Here is a 22,299-nt window from a genome sequence, read left to right as displayed (position 1 = left end):
CTCCTCCTCTCTTTCGTCCAGTCCAAAGGTGGAGATAGAGGTTGCCTTTTTTTTTACATTTTCTCTTTTTTAATACATAAAAATTACTTATCAAAAAAAAAAAAAAAAGGATAACAGACCGTACGAGAATAATCTCGTACTCTCCTAGTCTGTAGATTTGAAATCTATTAAATGAAGAGAGAGAAAGTGAATTCCAAATCCATGGACCATGGACGTACGAGATTGTTCTCTTACATGAACTTGTTCCACTCTCTGTGGCAAGTGGGTGAGATTGAGATTTTATTGATAGGTAAATCTAGAGGTCCCTTGCTCTCATGTCTATCCAATAGAATTTTTCATGTGACAACATAGCATTAAACAATCTAATAAGACTACATAAAATATGTATAGACCATAGTTTTAAAAATAATAAGACTATGTAGAAGATGTATAGACGACAGTTTTAGAAATTGGATTGGATCAGTCTGGATCACTAGACATTCACCAGGATTGGAATAGTATTTGTATGAAACAAATGACCGATCCTGACTAATTCAATACCGATCCATGTGTAGGGTATAAGGACAAATTGGTCCAAAATAACTGGTTTTTTTTTTATACGTACGAATTGACATCAACTGAGACCAAACCCAAGACTGATCTAGTGTTTTAAGGATATGCTAATATATGAAAGGGTTAATGATCAAATATGAGTGAAATTGTGAAATGTGGCCAATTCAAAACAAACTTTTAGATATCCAATTGTCGCAATTGACACATCAGCTTCCACAAGGTAGAAGCAAGTGTTCCATACTGATGATCATGTCCATAAAAGACTCTAGATCCTCTCCAGTTGGATAGAGAGGATATACTCTCCATCCATGGATTCCTCATGCAATGTGTCATGACTCATGAGTCTTGACGGATGTTTACCATCATGAGGACTCTTATTAATTTTTTTTTTTTTAAATGAAAGAACTCTTATTGATTATTTTTCTAGATCCACCGCTAAGGTATAATGATCAAATATGAGTGAAATTTTGAAATGTGGTCAATTCGAAACAATCTTTGGATATCCAATTGTCACAATTGACACATCAGCTTCCACATGGTAGAAGTAGGTGTCCTTTCATGTGTCCATATGGATGATCATGTCCATATAAAACTCCGGATCCTCTCCAGTTGGATAGAGAAGATATACTCTCCATCCATGGTTTCATGATGCCATGTGTCATGACTCGTGAGTCTTGATGGATGTTTACCATCGTTAGGACGCTTATTAATTTTTTTTAAATTTTTTACCCTGAATATTATCTGGGACCCAGGGGAGCCCCTAAAGATATTACTAATAAAATAGAAAGAGAATATAAGGGGGGACATAACCGGCCTTACCTCAACCCAACAAACAGAAGCACTCGCACTCTCAAAGCACAACCAAAAAAGCCCAAAGGAAAAAAAATTACATTCTAAATATCAGCCACCCAGCTTTATCTTCCCTAATGATTTGGCTAAGGTCTCTAGGAAGAGTTTGGTCACCAAGAAAAATTGAATTCGTAGTTGAAGCACAGGCTAAGTTCGCCAACCAGCTTGAGTCAAATAGGAATTTTAGTGTAATTTGAATTATTTTGAAAATCTTCATTCGTTTAGTTGATTGCTCGGAATTGAAGAGCCAACCTAGACTACACACCTTGAACTACTGATGATGCATACAATGTGTCACATAGTAGAACGTGGAGCTCAACTTCTTGTTGTTATTACAAACAAAATTGCTATGTTGTCTCCATGGCTCCAAGGCACCTAACTAGTGCAAGGCCACACTTAGATTGTTGTTTTCATTTAAGATCAAACTCGAATCGCTGTGCAAAGGTTTATAAAAAGTATTGTTATTACGGTCTTTCAAAACCATGTAATCTCTCTCTTTCTCTAATTGCTTGGTCTTCTACCGGACTCTATCATTCTGAAATCACACTTGTAGTGTAGCTATTGCTTAAAGATAACCAGACACCACTGAGGTGATCATTCAGGAGGGCAACGATTTGAAAACTGCAGAAATATTGCACATGGGGAGGCAAAGAGCGAGAGAGAGAGAAGAGAGAGAAAGAGAGTCTCCAGAAATTGGATTGAAGGAGAGAATCTAAGTTTTCTATTTTGTACAAAATAAATTGAATTAATTCCTATAAACAGATAGAGAGATGAAAAACAGGAAGAAAAAAAAATTAGAAAAATCAGTTCATTAGAGACCTAACGGGGGTAAGCATCCGTCAAGGCTCATGACACACATGACATGAGGAAACTATGGTTGGAGAGTTTATCCTCTCCATCCGGCTAGAGAGGATCCGGACTCATAATGACAATAATGGGGTAGGTCTAATAGTAAACCCCATTAGGTCTCATAGTAAAATTGACACTATTCTACCTATGGAATCCAGAATCAGCCCCTTAGATCTCGCAACTGATGCTAAGTGCTTTACAAGACACTGTCAAAGTGGCAATTTGCCTGGTCTAACTAATTTTTTTTTCTCGGTAAATAAACGTCTAATCAAGAGAGCGAACAAAGCTTCTAGTTGTCAAATTACATGGTTCCATCAATCATGGAGCGGAAGTAGGTCAAAACTGTTGTATACATAATGTACATGTTATTATCATTGTTATCAACACATTGCAGTCTAAGTCATTAGAAGTATACAACTGGTAGAGTGACGTGGCAATGAACACAGTGTGATATGACAAAGATGGCAGAGTATCAGGTACAACAAGTACAAATTCTAGGGCTATTATGGTAAATTCATATGAGATAGGTATTATGATCATGAGGATGTTGATGTGAAGGGGCTATGGTGCTTTCACTAGTAATTGGCATTCTTGGGAGTATTCTGATAATTTGCATATGCTCACGAATGACATGGCCAACAGTGATGAGGTGGTAGTGTATGGTCACTCTAATGACATAGCCATGATATGTGGTGTGTATAAAGTTGTTTGAGTGCTATGGGTGTGGCCATGGTGTTATGCATTTTTTGGCTCACTATCGATAATTTTATCGCATTTATGTTCAGGGGCAATTTGATTATTGAAGATGGATTTTGAGTGTTAGAGTCTTCAAAAAGTTGTTGAAGATATGCTCAAGCTATACCCCTTGCTTCATCATGATTGTCTCAACATGACAACCCCTTATTTTGCTATAATTGATTGTAATGGATTGTGTTCTTATTGCAGTAATTTTAATGGATTGTGTTTCTCTTTCTTCCTTATGAGTTTATAAGTCTATGGAGCAATTGAGGCACTGGAAAGACTGCACTTTCTCCCTGGTTAGAAGTCAGCCAATCATTTTCCATGACATTTTCTCTCAAGCCTGTGCACAACACCATCTGTCATGTGGTCACCGAGAATTGTAGCCAACACAATCTCAATCACTTCTTCCCGTTATATCTCTCTTCTTCTCCCCATGCATGGACAAGGAGAAACAACAAATGCTCCCTACTCACCTTCTCCTTTTCCTCATCATCTCCTCTACAACATCATAATACCAGATCACCCTACTCTGCTCAAGTCCCTGCCACCTACCCGTGCTTAAGTTTTTCCTCATGTGCGGTTGTGAGGGTAGCGGCAAAAATCTTTGGGGATTTCTCAGCCCTCTCTCCCTCTTTCTCTTTCTTGGGGAGGGAAGTGTTGTGTGTATGCTTCCACGAGCCCTGCACCATCGTACCATCACTTGGAGATCATTGGGGGCCTCTATTGGGGGCATGTAGTGGTCATCATTGAGAGGGGTATTTGATGATAGTCCAATACGGGGGATTGAGATCATGCAAAAGGGTTTTGGAGTTGCCACCTAGGTTTATGGGCCTAGGGCCCAGGGATGAGCCCAATTCCTAAGAAAAGGGCCCAGAAGTTGGTCTGGTCCAGAGAATAGGGTATGTGTCAGGTTATAGAATTGGGAAGGTGTTAGGCATGCAATCTACTCAGTTCAACCAATCTTCCTACTAGATGCTTGAGACCAAACATTTTTCACAATTATTCCTACAACGCATGCGTGACTAAGTTATAACATATACATCCATCAAAAGAAATTAACTATATATGTACACTAAAACAAGGTCAATAAAATGTTTACATTATGCTAATTCGGGTGAGAGATTATACTTAAGCTTGATCCATGTTTCGAGTCAAGAGGGATGGACCCCCAGCTAGTGCGGGTACAAACTTTCTTATAGATTCTCCCAGCTCAGGGGAAGATGGTCTTGACCTCCAACTTCCCTTCTCGAGTGATGCTAACTGTGGTAATTTCTGAATACTTGGATAAAGGTTCGGCTAGGGAAGAGCGATTCCCAAGCTGGTAATTTGATAGAACTTTAGCAGAGCTTCGTCTTAGGGAAGGCTAGTTCTGGATTAGGATTCTAGCAGAGCTTTGGCTAGAGAAGGCTACTAGAAGGCTAATACTTAGGTGGCACTCCGATAGAGCTCCGCTAGGGAGGGGCTATAGGAGGGCTTAGGCTTAGGTGGCACTCCGATAGAACTTCCTGTTTGAGATTTAAAAGTAACCGCAAACATACGGGTCATCAAAGCTATGGGTTGAACACAAGGAGGTAGCCACTTTATTTTTGGCTTCTTCTAGTAACGCAAAAGTGTACGGATTGATGATGGTGATCTATTTCTAACTACCGCCCTAAAACACATGCATCTAAAAGTACGTCCTAACCAATACAACTAGGGAAATTGGAATTGTAATTGTAATTACAAATCTAACCATTCACATCTAACCCTAACCATTGATCATCTAGGAATTTAACACTTAAAGCAAATAAATAAAAAGTAATAAAGTAGAAGAAAAGAAAAATGGCTGAAATAAAAAAAATAAAAATAAAAGGGGAATAAAACTAGAGAGAGGAACACAAGTAGGTATCATTACTTAGCCCAAGGGATGCACCGTCAATAGTACGAGCTTCTCTACTTGATCAGAGAATACTCTTATAAGGGCTTATCTACTTAGCTTTAGAGAAATGGAGGCAATATAAATAATAAAAGTAAAAGGATGGTTCCATAGCTAGAGAGGGGCAAAGCCAACACATCTTCTAGCCAAGAACCTTGGGGGAAAGGGAAAGCATCAAAGTAAAATTGAAAATGAAAATCCTAAATTAAGAATGATGGGTAGCAAGAAGAGGGAATGAGGAGGGGGAAGAGAAGACTACTACAGAAGCCTACTTACCTGAACTTCAATCCTTGAATTAAAAACCTGATTGATTTAAGATACTATCAACCGTAAAAACTAGATCTAGAATAAACCAAATCTGAAATTGCTAGGCCTGGAGAAAACAAATCTTAAAGCGAAACTTGCACTTGAACATAGATGCTCCACAGCTTGGATCTTGTCACCTAGATCTAAGCCTTAAACTAGAGAATTACAATTGCAACTTGCATAACTTGAATAACATAAACCATAAAAATAAAAGACATTGCATTAATTTAATAAAACCAATTACAAAAGTGTTTAAAGAAAAAATAAAGAAGAACTAGAACTAGAGCTAGAGCACAACTATAACTAAAGAAGGAGAGAGGAAGAGAGGGATGCCCCTTTCTCCTTGGTCGACTCCCTTTTTATAGGGAATAGGGGAGAGAGGAGGAGATCCAAGGGTGGATCCCCTTGGAGGATTTTGTGTAATGAGGTAGAGGGAAGAGAGAGGAAAAAAAAAAAAGAGAGAGAAAATAGGAAAGAAAAGGAAAGAAAAAGTTCATTATTCTTTTTCTGGACCAAAAAGAATAATCATATGTACGGGTGCCAAAACGAATGTGTACTTTTAATGTGACACATCCATCTTGCTCAGAATTTCATCATCTTCATAGCCATGATAGAAAAGAGACCTCTTTTCATGTAAAATTAGAGATATGGTGCCCGATAGTCCCTAAGGCCTTGTATATACAAAACCTACAAAAAGAGAGAAAAACCCAAGGTAGGTCCATTCTAAGTATGTAAAATGCATGTTTTTTTTTTCCTAAGATTTCACACATAAATGTGCTCATCAGAATTCTCCTACACTTAGACTTTTCTAGTCCTTGAGCTAAACAAAAAGAATAAAAAGTAAACAACAACAAAAAAACTTACTCACTTTCGTAGGAATCACGGTTGCACTTAGCATGTGCAACATGCCTTTAAACCACTAGGTCACCCCTAGAGGATGAGTTGTTTCTTGTGGGTGTTTACAATGAATATACACCCAAAATTCAGAAAAAAAAATCCCAACCTTGACTAAAGGTAAGGGTCATACCGATCCGGAGCAAAGATAACTTCTCTAACACTTGATCTAGGGACCCACACACTTGAATTTTTATTCTCCCATATCAATTTCAGACACCAACATATTTTTTAATTCGGAACTCACCTTGTATCTTCCAAAACATCCTTATCTTAAGGCAATACCACTTGTGAAGTAATAAGGAACCAAGGACTAAGGTGTTAGAGTGTTTTCGACCAAACATGTTACCAAGGCATTGATGACATTTGCACGTACTTTCTTGCTGTGTGGTTTTCTTTCTCTCTTTCTCTTTTATTTTTTTTTATAATAAATTCTATCCTACTCCACTACTGTTGGCCTGAATGACATAGTGGAGCAAACACCAAACACCCAAATTACTATGTAGCTTTGCTTTTTGTATATGCCCACATAAACAGTGATGCCAGAGTTCTTTCAGAAAATTGTTCTCTAAGAGTTTAGATCAAGACACCACACTTCCTGAGACACAATACCCTGTCTAGTTCTAAAGAAATCAACTCTTACTTTTCATTTATATCACTTTCCACACTTCACTTAAAATTGTGTATTTGTTAACTCATGCCAATCTAAAAAGAAGGTCTCAACTCCAAATCAAGAGTACAAGGACCCCATAGATTTACATATGGTCCAACACCATAAAACAAAGGTTTCTTATTTTTCAAAAGAGAGTCCCACCTCAGGCTTCTTTCTTTTTTCTCAATAGGATTTTTATGAGTTTAAGATGGGTATTTAATCAAAATTATTACTTTCGTACATCAAGCAACTGAGTGGTATAATCATTAGCCAAAAGCCAAAGTAGGACTTCTATCCTTAGCAAGCTCAAAACAAGAAAATGAGACATAAAAAAAAAGAAAAAAAAATAAAAACAAAAAGAAACTGGTTTCCCTCTCCCACACTTAAGTTATTCAATGTCCTCAATGCATGGAAGAATTAAAAGCAAAGACAATGCAAGGGGGTCATACCTGGGTAAAAGTTAATCATTTGCGTAAAGAGGTTTATGGAGATCTATGACCTCTTCTAGAGCAGAAGATGACAACTCAATGAAGGGCTTCAGCCGTTGATCATTGACCTTGAAAATTGCACCTGTGCTAGGGTGCAACACCTCAATAGTACCACAAGAAAAAATAGTTTGCATAACATAAGGACCATCCCAACGAGATCTCAACTCACCTGGAAAAATATGCAACCTAGAATTGTAGAGAAAAACCTTATCACCAGGTGTGAAAAACTTCCCAAGGATTTGTCTATCATGAAAAGCCTTGGTTTTTGCCTTATAAATCCTAGCATTGTCATAGGCATCATTGCGAAGCTCCTCCAACTCAGCTAGTTGGAGCCCGCTATGAGTACTAGCAGTAGGCAGATCAAAATTCAGCTTCTTTATAGCCCAAAAGGATTTATTCTCTAACTCAATTGAAAGATGGCATGCCTTACCATACACAAGGCGGTTCATACTAGCATCAACTAGGGGTCCACCCCTCTTGACTCGAAACAGGGGTCAAGCTCAAGTAAAATTTCTCAACAAAATTAGCATAATATAGACTTTATATTGACCTTGTTTTAGTGTACATAGTCATTTATATTCAGTCAGTGTATATATGTGTGATAACTTAGCTATGCATGCAGAATAGGAATAATTATAGAAAATGTTCGTTCTTAAGCATCTAGTAGGAAGACAGGTTGAACCGGGTAGATTGGATGCTTAACACCTTCCCAATTCTACAACCTGACACTTACCCTAAATCTCCAAACCAGACCAACTTATAGGCCCTTTTCTCAGGAATCGAGCCCACCCTGGGTCTTAGGCCCATAACCCTAGGTGCGACTCCAAACCCTTTTGTATGATCCCGATCCCTGTATTGGATCATCATTAAATCCCCGTTTTGAATGACAAACTTTACACTCTTATGAAGTAGGCCTCCATGATCTTCGAGAGGCGATACGGCGGCACAGGGCCCACAAGATAAGCACACATGACACACCACTCCCTCATAAAAGAGAAAGAGAGGACAGAGGACTGACTGCATGCAAGTCCTTTTCACCCCCAAACGGGAAGAGTTGTCTTCCTCAAGAAGTTTTTCCCAACTCACAAGACCAATAAGCTTAGAAGTGATGTCCTTTAGTTTAGGCAAAATCTTAGAGAGCCTTTTTCTAAACTTATGGAGAGATTCAAGGATCTACTCCAAGAATGCCCTCACCGTGGCCTAGACTTATGGCATTTATATCAAATAATTTATGATGGTATTGATTACCCAACTAAACAAATGATAGAGTCTATATGCCCTAGGGGATTCACATCCTTTATAGATGAAAGAAAGGTATAAGACTTCTTACTTGACTTAGCTGATAAAACCCATGAGTGGGAATCAACCCAAGAAAGTGAGAACCATAGGAGGGAAAGGATATTTTGTAGATGCGTTAGTAGCCAAGGAAGCCCACTTAGGTAGCCTTATCAAAAGGATTGAGGCTATTGTTCCTAAAGAGCCATCATCAGTCTTGGATGCAATTCTATGAGATCACAAGGCGTCCACAACTCTAAGAGAGCAATCCTTTCTTATGGATTTCCTGGCTCAGGGGAAGATGGTATTGACCTCCAACTTCCTTTCTCGAGAGATGCTGACTATGATAATATTCAGGCAGAGTTTCCGCCAGGAACGGTTACTTTTCAGATTTGAATTCTGATAGAACTTCGACTAGGGAAGGCTATTTTCAGGCTTAGGTTGAGGTAGTATTTCGGCAGAGCTTCAGCCAGGGATGAGCTACTTCTGGGTTTTGGCTGAGGTCATATTGGGACAGATCTTCTGTTGGGGATAGGCTATGGAAGGGCTAGGATGAGGTGGCACTCAGACAAAGCTTCCATTGGGGATAGGCTATGAGAGGGCTAGGCTAAGGTGACACTCGGACAGAGCTTCCATTGGGGATAGGCTATGGGAGAGCTAGGCTAAGGAGGCACTCAGACAGATCTTCTGCTAGGGGTAGGCTATGGGAGGGCTAGGAGGAAACTTTTCCTAAAATTCTCACTCAAAGAAAGCAAAGGATTGAAAGTCCCGAAGGCCCAAAGAATACTTTGAAGATCCGAAGAACAATTTGGATCTTATGAAGATCTCTCCGAAGACTTGAAAAACCACAAAGGGGGAGGGGAGGAGAGAGGGCAGAGCTTCTCTACTATGGGTTGCTCACTAAGAGACTTGGATTTTTGTGGTGTGTAAAATCAAAGGGAGGGGGTATTTATAGGATTTTTGGACCAATAGGGAGGAAAGAGAAAATTCCTTAGCCAATGGTGGTAAAAAGTAATTTCTCTAAACCAATGTGGTGAAAGTAGAAAATTTTGGACCAATAGGGTGGAGGGTAAATTTCTATTGCCAATGGGGTCAAAGGTAATTTTTTGGGGCCAATAAGATAATAAGATTCCTTTTTGGACCAATGGGAGGCCACGGTGTGGGGCAATGTAGGGTACACTAGCAAGGCAGTGTAGGGTACATAGGCGGGTGAAGAGGGAATTCCTTATCCAAATCAGTCACTGGAAGGGGGGATTCTGATTGCCGTCGAGGGTGTCAGAGGTTTCAACAGGTGTGCGACAGCTTTAACAGGGGTGCTGGAGGTCCAGCAGGGGTACTGGAACTCCATTAGGGATGTTGGAGCTCTAGCAAGGGCGCTGGAGCTCCAGCATGGGTCTGGAGCTCTAATAGAGGTGCTAGGGCTCCAATATAGGTGATGGGGTTCCGACATGGGTGCTTGGGCTCCGGTATTGGTGTTGGGGCTCCAACAAGGGTGCTGGGGCTAGGGGGCTTAGTCGGGTGCACGTGGAGCTTAGTTGGGTACGCATAGGGCTTGGTCGGGTATATGCGGTGTTTGGTCGGCGCACGCAGGGTGCGGGTAGGGGTGCAAGGCAAGGCGTGGGTGCTTGCATGGGCGGGGTTTGGGCACTCAAGGCAAGGCGTGGGGGCTCGCATAGGTAGGGTTTGGGCACTCAAGGTGCAACTTTTGGGAGTGATTACAGGAGATCCGAAGGTCCAATTTTGACATACCATATATCATTGGAATCATAATTCTGAGTACCATGCATCTGTGCAGTCACTTTGATCAGATTCCTTTATATATAAAATGTCATAATTGGACCCTTTTTTTCTCTCGTACAAGTTTTCTGGGGATTTTGGGTGAGTATAGAGTGCTTCTGGGAATAGTTATACCTCAGTTAGTTGTCATCTCTGTTGATCGGAGGTGAAAGGTTGTGTTCAAGATCCTTAGTTATCATAGCCGGGGGAGGGTGACAAAATTGGGTGTCTATAGAATGCCCAATCTGAGCTATCTGGGACTGTTGATTATGAGAAAGAAATTCGTGGCTATTTCAATCTTGCAAAAGACAAAAATATTTGATTCTTGGATTTTCCTTAGCTAGGCTTCTATGTGCCAATATAGGGATATCTAGTCTTTGAGTCATCCAACAGTATTCCAATTGTATTAAACTAGAATCCTTGGCTTGAAAAGGCTTCTAGGCCATCTAATGGTATTCGGTTGTATCAAACCGGAAATCCTGAGCCAAAAAGGGTATGTGGGCCATCCAATGGCATCCTGATTTATTCAAAACAGTAAGTCAATGAGCCAAAAGGGTATGCGGGCCATCCGATGGCATCCTGATTCATTCAAAATGGTGAGCCAATGAGCCAAAAGGGTATACGGGCCATCCAATGGCATCTTGATTCATTCGAAACGGTAAGCTAATGAGCCAAAAGGGTTTGCAAGCCATCCGATGGCATCCTGATTCATCTGAAATAGTAAGCCAACAAGCTAAAAATGGTATGCAAGCCATCCGATGGCATCCTGATTCATTTGAAATAATAAGCCAATGAGCCAAAATGGGTCTGCTGGCCATCCGATGGCATCCCGATTCATTCGAATCGGTAAGCCAAATGAGCCAAAAGGGTATGCAGGCCATCCGATGGCATCTTGATTTGAAACCCAACGAGCCAAAAAGCGTTTACGGGCTATCCGATGCCATCCTGATTCATTCAAATCGGTAAGACAAATGAGCCAAAAGGGTATGCGAGCCATCCGATGGCATCCCAATTCATTCAAATAGGTAAGCCAAATGAGCCAAAAGGGCATGCGGGCCATTCGATGGCATTCCAATTCATTCGAAACAATAAGACAATGAGCCAAAAAGGGTTTACGGGCCATCCGATGGCATCCCAATTTATTCGAATCGGTAAGCCAAATGAGCCAAAAGGGTATCTTTCTTTTTCTGTGGTCATAGGTGATACGATGATCCCTGCTAGTGATGGGATTCAGGGCATGGTGAAGCTGATTCTTAGGACCTCCCATTTTCTGTCTCTTGTAATCCTGCAAACTTGAGAACACAGATGTCTTTATTTTCTTCTTCTTTCCCTCTGTGTTTATTTATTATTTTTTTTCTTTTTTTTATTTTTATCTTTTGTACTGCCAGTCTTGGGTCTTTATTTTGAAATAAAATCTTATCTTTTCGCCTAGAAAATCTTTTAATTTTTAAAATTTTAAGGCATGACTAATTCCACATTAAAATAACCAGTATAATGCTAAAATCCAAACATCACCTCATCATAAAATGAAGTGGGGAATGACCTTTTTAACCCATTTCCATAAGGACAGGTGGGCCCCAAGTCTGGGAGTTTGAAGAACATGCAAAACAAATATGCATCTGGTGGTCCCTGTCGATGGATTCCTCCTAATGATAAGTATTCGGTGAAGATCCTAGAAACCCTAAGAATTTCAATCTTCCATAGCTGACAAATTGCTTCATTTCCTCTTTCCCCCATCCAAAGAAACTTTGGATTTCTTCTGAATAGTCCTTTAAAGATGATTGAACCACTTTACCTTTGGGTGGGGAGGGCATGCAAACCTGTTGGAGTAAGTGGTGATGTAGCTTCATGTATCCAACATGTTCATAGATTCCCACAGTCCTGGAGCCTCAATGTCCAAGATCACATCCAAATAATCCATGATTTTTTTTATAACAAACAAAGGAGGGAGAGATGATTTTTTTTTTTTTTTAGAGGTTACTCACAGACTACTAATATAACCAAACTTTTTACCATTGTTGCATCAAGCTTTCTTTTTGTTTTTGACCAATCACATGTGAGGAATGAATTGGCATTGATTACTGGTGCTGAGCGGCGACTTTTGGGGGAATGGAATTCTGGATAAGAATTTGAAGGACCACAGGTGAATGACAAGTACCTATTGACCATATATGCCAAGTGGCGATTCTTGGGGGACACAAGCTATGATGATCTTTTAGATACCTTGATTATTAATCTAGGAACCTTCCAATTACCCGAAGGTTGTTGAGACTGTATCCCTTAAGAGGAATCAGGTCTAGTGTAGTTCAGGAAGTTCATCCTTTCTTGAGTTGTTCCATATTGACCAATCTAGGTATTTCTTTGCCATTAGGGTCCAGGAGTCTCACAGCCTTGCCTGGTAGGATTTTTTTGATAGTGAATGGCTACTCTAGTTGGGCCTAAATTTTCCTCTTGGGTCATGAATTGGGGCTCTTTGTTCTCGAAGAACGAGCTCACCTTCTTCTATGTGATGAGGCCTCACATTCTTGTTGAAGGCCCTTGCCATTTTCCATTGATATTTTCTTAGATTGTCCATGGCCTTCATATGTCTTTCATCTAAAAAGTTAAGCTCGTTGTCTAGCCTTCATCCATTCTTCTCTAAGTAACTAGCTAACCAAAAGTACCTTGAGGGATGGTACTAGAATCTCTCTTGGTAGTATTACCTCAACCCCATATACAAAGGAAAAAGGGAGTTGCCCTAATCGAGGATCATATAGAAGTCTGATATGCCCACAAAGCAAGCGATAACTTATCTGCCAGTTCCTATGAGCCTTAGCTATTTTCTTTCTTTTTTTTTTTTTGGAGGGTGGCTTTGACATTCTTCTCGACTGTTTCCACTACACCACTTTGTTAGTGGCCTATAGGTGACGTAACGGTGCCTCTTGATGCTTTGCCCCAGAAATGGGATCCTTGATTTGAGATTGGTTCATATAGCTGATAAGTTACCCCAGCATTTTTTAATCTGAAGGTCATCACCTTGCAGTGATGAGCTCCCCACTGAGTGGTGAAGGCTGTCTTCTTGTGATCTCCTGGGTGCATACTTACTTGATTGTATCATGATAATCCATGACCATAAGGTATGCCCCAACTGTATCATCTTTTGGACTCTCCTAAAAATTAATGCACATGCATACCCTACCATCTTTTTGTTTTTTTTAAGAATGGGTGTGATGCTGGCCAACTATTGGGGGTAATTCACCACTTATATAAATCCCTCATTCCTCTTCTCTAATATTTTCATTCTATTCTAGACACATTCTTCTGAGCTTCTATTTGACTGGCCTTGTGCTAGGGTAAGTTGGCAAACGGTGTTGTACAATGTTGGGGTCTATCCTTGGCATATCCTCATAAAACCAGGCAAAGACTTCATCTGTTTTGATTCTTGCTCATCCTGGGTGGTACCACTTTTGACCTCTCGAAGGCATTGTTTAGTTTTCAAATTAATAACTCGGGTATCGTCATGGATGGGCTAGGCTTTCTTTGGTTTGCATTGTCTTATTGGGTTATGACATTTGTTAAGATCATCATTAGAAAAAGGAGGCAAGTCATACTTGGACTCGGAAATTTCATTCATGAAAGGAGTAACAGACTTGACATACATTGACTTTGGACTTTCCTGAAGAGGGAAAACAAACACATAATCATAAAGAGACGACTCAACAATAGACTCGACAACTAATTCGATGACGATCTTGACACTTGACTTGATGCTTTTATCATAGTATCCAGGTTGGTTGACTCAGTAGCATGAGTAACTCGAAGTTCTCTCCAATGCTTGTCCAGTTCTGGAATGGCTCAATGGACTGGTGGCCACGGACCTTCTTCTTCTTTAAGGCTAGTCACAGCTAGCACTGCAAATGCCTCTTCCCTTTGTGACTGTTTGCTTACAAACTTAAATTGGCTGAACTCATGTTCCTTGATCTGTTCACCTACTGTCAATGCCATTACTACTATTAGAAGATTATCTATGACTTCTTGATATCCCTGGGGTGTAGTTATCTGAATCAAGAAGGTAGGGTGTGCCCCCCTAATTTTCTCTTAGAGCATTCACTAAATTTTTCGATGAAGTTATCTTTGGATATTTTGGCAATACAAGCATATCCTTCCAACTGTACCCACCAATCCATCCTTCTTTTGGATTTGATGGTTTGTCTATCGACCCATGGGAATGATGTAATGGTGATGATGGATATGGGGTGGGGTGATATGAAGGGGATGTGATGTAGGAAATAGGGTATTTTGATGAAGATAGTGGATGATAGGATGATAAAGAGGTTCCTGCTTTTTTGTGGTATGGTGAGAAGGAGAATAATGGTGAAAGCGGATGGTATAAAGTGGTGGGTTCTTCTTCTAGGGTCGGTGATGAAGGAGGGAAGGTGGGTATATTATCCTCATCTTCTGACTCATCTTCTGATGACTCTTCTTTCCTAGGGTTTTCTTGACTTTGGTCCTAACTCCCATGATATTCAAGTGACTTTTTTTGAGCCCGTGGCCTAATGAGTCAAGTGGGGTCACTTTCTGTTGACTCCCCTTCCAACATACTAACTATTCTATGATCTAGGACCGGATTGGTAGTGATGTTAGGAGGTTGTTCGACCTTGACTTCAATAGACCCATTGTCTACCAAATCTTGGATTGCATGTTATAAATTGAAACATCTTTTAGTAGTATGTCCCTTGTGAGTATGGTAAGAGCAGTATTCATATTCTTTGCACCAAGTTGGTGGAGGATTACGGATTACTCTTAGAGATACAGTTCCCAAAAGGCCTTGTTTCTTCAATTTCTCATATACGGTGGCCAAAGGCATCCCCGACTCAATGAACTGTCTTCTTGGGTGAGGAGCTTGTTGGACAGGAGCATCTGGTTGCACCACAAATGGTTGTGGATGAGATGCAGTGGTATGTGGTCCTGACTGTTGAATTGCACCTACCATATTGGTTTCGAGACTCTTGCCATACCCAACCTTACCTTTTCCCAAATCTTGAGAAGTCCCTTGATATTGTGCATCCCTCAGAATCTTGTTCTCAACATGGGTTCCTGTGGTGATCAATGCCTCAAAGGTTTGCAAATGTTGATAGTAGAGAACATCATAGTAAAGCTTGGAAAGATCCTCAATCAACATTCTTACTTGCTCAACTTCTGAAGGCCAATCTGCCATCTTGGTTGCCCTATCCCTGAACCTCATTAAGAAGGTGGTAGACCCTTCCCTAGGCTATGTCTCAAGGTTTCAAGCTCCTGTTGCTTCACATCTATTTCAGTGTTGTAGGAGTACTGCTTGGTGAAGGCTTTCACAACTGTCATCCGATTCTGGGTTTCGGATGACTCCAACTGCATGAGCCACCTTAGTGCTGGTCCTAATAGGGTTAACATAAAGGCTTTTCCCATCTGGTTGTCCATAAGTTGCCATGATTTGGTGATGCTAAGAAAGACTTTGAGATGAGCCTTGGGGTTCCCTGACCCATCAAACCTATCAGTTTACCACTTGAATTTCTTGAGAATTTTACCCTGAAGAAGAAACTCATCTCATCGGATTCCACCACTTGACTTTCTGAACTCTTTCCTTTTTGGGTCATATATTCTAAATTTTCCAATTGTTCTCTAACTCTTCTTTCTCTCTCCATCTCTAGAGGTTCCATTTGGACATGTGCTGCGAACTCCTCTTCCTCATCTTCAATTACTACTTTGGGCAGAGGAACTCGAGAACAGGTTCCTCGTTGGCCATTCGAGCTGGTAGGTTAAACTCCTCTCTAACCAGTTGGCCTGGCTTGTTCTGGCTCTCCTAAGTCAACTCGGGAAGAAGTCCCATGATGACTCGTAGGTCCATTCTAATCCAACTCTCCTGTAGCTTGTGCTGGTTTGGTCCTAGGAGGGTTTCGGAGCATGTGCAATATTTGAGCTAAACCACTCTTGACCTCGCCATCTCTGTCTGCAAAGTCTCTATGGGAAGGACCAAAGCTTGCTCGGGGGATTTCAAGTTGTGTGGGTCCATGTGAACTAGGTTGTAATCACTTGGTAGTAGATAATCTCAGAGAGACAATGGACGTGACACTAGGCTTAAGCGAGTCAACCGATTACCCTGATGTGTCCAAATGGATTGCGGGGAATACTTGAGGTGTGGAATTTTTCCTAAACCAAAAATAGATTATTTTAGGATTCTTGTATCCCCAACCCCTTGTTCACTCATTCACTAGATTAACAACCAATGATCCATCCAAAGTTAGTGTGCTTAATGATAGGGAGTAGGTAAGGTTTGATGCCCCTAGTCCACTCAATGTCATAAGCTGGAGATTCATACAAATGCCTTGACAATAATATCCCTATTAATACATTCTTTGCCACTAAAGTCATGCTTTCCTTAATCTTATTCCATTAGGTGACCTTCCTCCTAGTTTCTTCAGGACTTTTAGATAATTCGGCATTTCACGAGACTTTGACAGAAATCAGCCTGGATCACGTGTGCCAAATCATCTATATTTCATTTCCAAGGAGGAAGGATACCTTTTATCTGAAACCCACTTAGGAGAGAATTTCTTTACAACTAGAATGTATTATAGGAAAATTCCTTTTCAAGACCTCAAACAAATTTTATAGATCAGCTTGTGGCTTTCTTAATGTTCTCCATCTATTTTCTACATGATGCGAGTATGCGGTGGATGCAATAGGATCAACAAGGCTTCTTTGACAGGATCTATATACGCAAGATACGTGATCCTTTTGATATACTCATAGGTATGAGATCAAGGGGTTGACTTCCTTGCTCATTACACATGACTATACACTAGGTTAAGCAACTGGCCATGGGGTGGTGGAACCGTGAGTGATTGTGTGCAGAAGTGTAATACGGGAATATCTTTATTCAATCTCAGAATTTCATAAAGTGCATGGACCTCCCCAAGAGTGCTGGCACAATTATGAACATCATCACCGTTTAATAATACCCCCATACCCTTGTACAGGAAGCGGCCACCATTTTCTCTCAGAGTACTCTCCATGACATGCATTGACCTCCTGGAGGGTGCAGGCATAATAGGGAGTCCCTCGCCAAATGATTTCACTTCGAGCACGATGCATGATGTGGTTAGCAAATACAATTACAAACATGGGGTTAGCCAAACATGTTTTCAAACAAATGTAATAGAAAATGTTCTTGCATTTAGAGGTAGCATCTAGTGTCGAAAGCTTAACATTATCCCCAATGGAGTCGCCACTGTTGGGGTAGCGGTCGGAAATGAGATCTCTCTTCCCTTTTGGGGGGCGGGGGGGGGGGAAGGACTTGCATGCATTCCATCCTCTCTCCTCTCTTTCTATTTCATGAGGGAGGGGTGTGTCATGTGTGCTTACCCTGTTGGCCCCGTGCCGCCGTATAACCACTAGGAGATACATGGAGGCCTATTTCATAAGAGTGTAAAGTTTGTCATTCAAGATGGGGATTTGATGATGGTTTAATATGGGGATCGAGATCATGCAAAAGGGTTTGGAGTCGCCACCTAGGGTTATGGGCCTAGGACCTGGGGTGGACCCGATTCCTGAGAGAAGGGCCCGAAAGTTGGTCTGGTTCAAAGATTTAGGGTAATGTCAGGTTGTAGAATTGAGAAGGTGCTAGGCACCCAATCTACCCGGTTCAACCGGTCTTCCCACTAGATGCTTAAGAATGAACATTTTCCACAATTATTCCTACTCTACATGCATGGCTAAGTTATCTGTAGACACCCAATTTTGTCACCCTCCTCTGGCTGTGATGAAATTTGGATCTTAGACGTGACTTCCGACTTTTGACCGACAGAGGTGCTGATGGAAACATTTCCCTACCCAAAACCCTAGAAATCCCCGCGCGGGAGAGAAGGGGTCCAATTTTGGCCTTTCATATATGAAGAAATCCAGTCAAGATGACCATACAGATGAATAGTGCTCAGATATACGATTACCACAATATATGATACAGAAAAATCGAACTAACAGATCTCTCGTAATCATCACCGAAAAAACCCATATTCACATGTGTGCTGCGCGCTCTGGCCAACAGGCCAGCCAGCTTGTTTGCTCATTGCCCATGGGCTGCAGCACATGCACGCAGCCATGCCATGCACACAGCCCCACAGCCATGCACACAACCCCACAACCATGCACACACCTCTACACACCCTTGTCGCATGCTGGGCACCCTAGATGCACGCATGCATGCCCCCACCTCACAGTATAGTGCCCCCGCCGCACAGTGTACGCGCCCCCATCGTACACGTGCATGCCGTGCACACCTTGCCTGCATGGGTATGCACACTGTGCCTACATCATGAGCAGGTGGCCCTCACACTGTGCATATTGCCCGCACACCCGCATGTGCACACACTGCACACCCATGTATTAGCATACCCATGACATCACCCACACTACCTACCTAAACTTTCTCTCTCCTCTCGGTTTTTCAAAAACTATATTTTTCGGCTAAACCTTCTCTCTCATCTAGCTTTTTCAAAAACTGCCTTTTTCGGCTAAACCTTCTCCCTCCTCCCACTTTTCAAAAAATTACCTTTTTTGGCTAAACCTTCTCTCTCCTCCCACTTTTCCAAAAATTGCCTTTTTTAGCTAAACCTTCTCTTTCCTCCCGCTTTTTTTGAAAATCACCTTTTTTTGGCTAAACTTTCTCTCTCCTCTCGCTTTTCTGAAAATCACCTTTTTCGGCTAAACCTCTCTCTCCTCCCACTTTTCTGTAAACTGCCTTTTCTAGCTAAACCTTCTCTCTCCTCCCACTTTTTCAAAAATCACCTTTTTCGGCTAAAAATTCTCTCTCCTCCCATTTTTCTGAAAATCACATTTTTCTAGCTAAAATTTCTCTCTTCTCCTATTTTTTCTGAAAACCCCCTTTTACCCACTGGACAAAAGCCCTCCCCACTCATTTTTGCCTTCAACCCCCCTTTACCCATTGGACAAAAATCCCATCTCTTCACTTTAGGCTAGAGCCCCCCTTTTCATCCATTAGATAAAAGGATTCCCCCTCTTCTATTTGGCTAGAAAAAACTATAAATACCCCCTCCCTTAAAAAGAAAAAGACACCAACACACAAGAATCCAGAGTGAAATTTTCCTCCCCTCCCCCCTATTGATTTTCTTCTGATCTTCAGAGCGATCTTCATCAAGATTTGAAAACTCATTCAGATCTTTGAAGTGTTCTTTGGGATCTTGAAGATCTTCAATCCAAATTCTTAGTTAGATCTAGTTTTTAGCCAAAAACAGTACGTTCTTGAGTGTTCTTGAGTGTTCTTGAGCGTTCTTGAGCTTTCTTGAGATAAAAACCCCCCTTTTGAGGTTCTTCGGGTCTACAGAGAGATCTTTGTTAAGATCTGAAACTTTGCTTCAAAGTGTTCTTCGGGACTTTGGAGTTTTTCAATCCATTTTTAGGTCAGCCCGTTTCTTTTCAGAAATAGCCTTTCTTAGCCGAACCCCTATCCGAGTGTCCCTGGAATATTTCTAGAAATAGCCATTCCTAGCGGAAGCTCTGCTGAAGTGCCACCTCAGCCTAGCCCTTCCTTAGCTTATCCCCAGTGGAAGCTCTACCAGAGTGTCACCTCACCCCAAGCTCGGAAATAGCCTTCCCTAGCCGAAGCTCTGTCTGAATCCAAAGCCAAAAATAGCCTTCCCCAGTCAAGCTCTATCTGAATCCAAATCCGAAAGCAACCGTTCCTAGCTGGAACTCTCAAGAAAAGAAGTTAGAGGTCAAGATCATCTTCCCCTGAACTGAAAGAACATGAAAGACAGTCCGAGCTGGTACCAATCAGGGGCCTACCCCTTTTGACCCGAAACAGGGGTCAAATTCAGGTATAATCTCTCTCCTCATTTAAGCATAATGTGGATATCTAATAAGCCTTGTTTTAGTGTATATAATAGTTTGAATTCAATTAATGTATATATGTGTGATAACTTAGCCATACATGTGGAATAGTAATAATTATGAAAAATGTTCGTTCTCAAGCATCTAGCAAGAAGACCGGTTGAACCTGGCAGATTGGGTGCTTAACACCTTCCCAACTTTGTAACTTGACACTTACCCTAAATTTCTAGACCAGACCAAATTTCAGGCCCTTTTCTCAGGAATTTGGCCCAACCCAGGTCCCATGGCAACTCCAAACCCCATTTGCATGATCCTGATCACCAAATTGGACCATCATCAAAACCCCCATCTCAAATGATGAATTTTACACTCTTGCAAAATAGGCCTCCACGTATCTCCAAACTGTGATATGGCGATGCGGGGTCTGCAAGCGATGCACACACAACTCGAACCCCTCCCCCTCACATGAAGGTGAAGAGAGAGAGAGAGAAAGGAGAGAGGACGGGGATGCATAGCCCATCTCCGACCGCTACCCTCACAGTGGCGACTCCACTGGGGACAAAAGTCAAGCTTCCGATACTAGATGCTAGCTTTAAATATAAGAACATTTTCCACCATATTTGTTTAAAAACATGTTTGGCTATCCCTATGTTTGTAATTGTATTCACTAACTGCATCATGCATCGTGCTCGAAGTGAAATCATTTGGTGAGGGACTCCCTGTCATACCCGCACCCTCGGGGAGGTCTGAGCACTTTATGGCATTCTGAGATCGAATGATGGTTACCCTACATTACACTTTTGCACACAATCACTCATAATTCCACCACCCTGTGGCCAATTGCTTAACCTCGTCTGTAATCACGAGTAATGGGCAAGGAAGTCACCCCCTTGATCTCGTACCTACAGGTATATCAAAAGGATCATGTACCTTGCGTATATAGATCCTATCAAGGAAGCCTTGTCAGTCCTATCATCCACCGCGTGCTCGCATCATGTAGAAAATAGATGAAGAAGTTAGGAGCACCACAAGCTAATTGTAGAACTTGTTTGTGGTCTTCAAAAAGAATGTTCCTACACTATATTCCCGTCATAAAGAATTGCTTTCCTAAAGTGGATTTCAGATAAAGGTGTCCCTCCTCCTTAAGAAGAATGTCCATATACATGACTCAGGGGTAATCCCGTCAGAGTCACGTCAAGTCCTGAGAAGTCCCAAGAAAATTAGGAGCAACGACACCTAGAGGGAAAAAGAGTAAGGAAAGCATGAATTTATTACATAGAATATCTTATGGGAATATTCTCAATAAGCCATTTGTATGAACTTCCCGCTTATGACATTGGGTAGACCAGGGGCATCAAACCCTATCCACCCTACCATTTAGTGGACTAACTTTGGATGAATCATTGGTTATTAATTTGATGAATGCGTGAACGAGGGGTTGGGAATTCAAGAATCCTAAAATAAATCACTTTTGGTTCAGGCACAATTCCATATCTCAAGTATTCACCACGGTCCCTTTGGACTCGTCAGGATAATCGATTGACTCACCTAAATCCAGAATCACCTCTGTCATCTCTTCGAGGTTGTCTACTACTATGTGATTACAACCCAGTAAGCATGGATCCTCCCAACATGAAAACACCCGAGCAGGCCTGGGTCCATCCCATGGAGACCTTGTAGACAGAGATGGCTGAAGTCAAAAGAGGGATAGCTCAGATATTGCATACACTTCAGAACCCTCCCAGAGCTGATCCTAGGAATGAGCCGGCACCAGCAACAGAAGATGTGGACCAGAATAGAGCTACAGGTCATAGTGGAAATTCTTCTCGAGTCGACTCAGGAGAACCAAAGTATGTCCAGCCAATCGGTCAGAGAGGATCTTCACTTACCTGACTGAATGGTCAACGAGGGGCCTATTCCAGGGTCCCTCCTCCTAAGGTAGTAATCGAAGATGAAGAAGAGGAATTTACAACACATGTGTGCTTTAAGCCTCTGGAGAATGAGAAAGAAAGGAAGTTTAGAGAGCAGTTAGAGAATTTGGAGAACATGATTTGAGCAAGAAAAGAATCAAAAGGCCAAGCAGTGGATTCTAAGGAAATGTGTTTCTTCTCTGGAGTAAGAATTCTAGAAAAAATTAA

General features: G+C 41.4%; 1 non-coding gene across 1 annotated transcript; it reads right to left on the bottom strand.

The window, feature by feature from the left end:
• Window positions 1-8,341: 8,341 nt before the first annotated feature.
• LOC122094574 lies at window positions 8,342-8,448 on the bottom strand. The gene has a single exon (XR_006144889.1). It is a non-coding gene; the product is annotated as a small nucleolar RNA R71 (small nucleolar RNA).
• Between the last annotated feature and the right edge of the window lie 13,851 nt (window positions 8,449-22,299).

This window comes from Macadamia integrifolia, chromosome 11 (assembly GCF_013358625.1).
Source record: "Macadamia integrifolia cultivar HAES 741 chromosome 11, SCU_Mint_v3, whole genome shotgun sequence".
Lineage (NCBI taxonomy): Eukaryota > Viridiplantae > Streptophyta > Magnoliopsida > Proteales > Proteaceae > Macadamia > Macadamia integrifolia.
This window is presented reverse-complemented; position numbering and strand designations above follow the sequence as displayed.